We start from the raw sequence: 668 nt of genomic DNA on the forward strand, positions 1-668 counted from the left end.
TTAACGAAATGGGCGCATTTCACTGCAAGAAATAATTCAATATTGGAACACTCTTTTCTTCGTAACTGCTCAGATTTTATTTCCAACTGGAAATACCTAAAAAAAGAGAATAGGCATAGATATTACTCATGCTGTCGGAAATAAAAGAGACAAAAGATGTGAAACAAAAAAAGGCACATAAGAGCGACGAGGCGGGTGTGATTGACAAAATGGGAGTTGGTTGGCACTTTGTACTGAGATTTCGTAGGAAATTCCAGTTCTTTATCACCTGACATGTTCTGAGAATTGTGAGTCATCAAACAATAATGTTACTAACTTAATAGCTGTTGAGAAAAATAATCATTAAGCCTACTTCTAGAAAAACAGTCCCCAATTAGGAAACAGCGGACAACACCCATTCTTTGTTTCGTGCCAGTATCTTGCTTATTTCATTTTCTGTGTTTTTAATTCGTTAAATGAACACATTGAACGCAACCTTCACACATGGTTAGAATTTTGACGAATGGAAATAACTGAAGATAGAAAAATTGGTTATAGAAATACTTTGTTTCATGAGACGTGGCAAAGGCGACAGGAATATCCATCAGAATATCGTAAGAAAAATTGGATTTGCGTACAATGTCACAATTTTCCAGAAGAAATGGGGACAAGTACAGGCAGAATTGATG

Source organism: Typopeltis vanoorti, chromosome 21 (genome assembly GCF_054136105.1).
Source record: "Typopeltis vanoorti isolate ZY-2024b chromosome 21, IOZ_Tvanoo_1.0, whole genome shotgun sequence".
Lineage (NCBI taxonomy): Eukaryota > Metazoa > Arthropoda > Arachnida > Uropygi > Thelyphonidae > Typopeltis > Typopeltis vanoorti.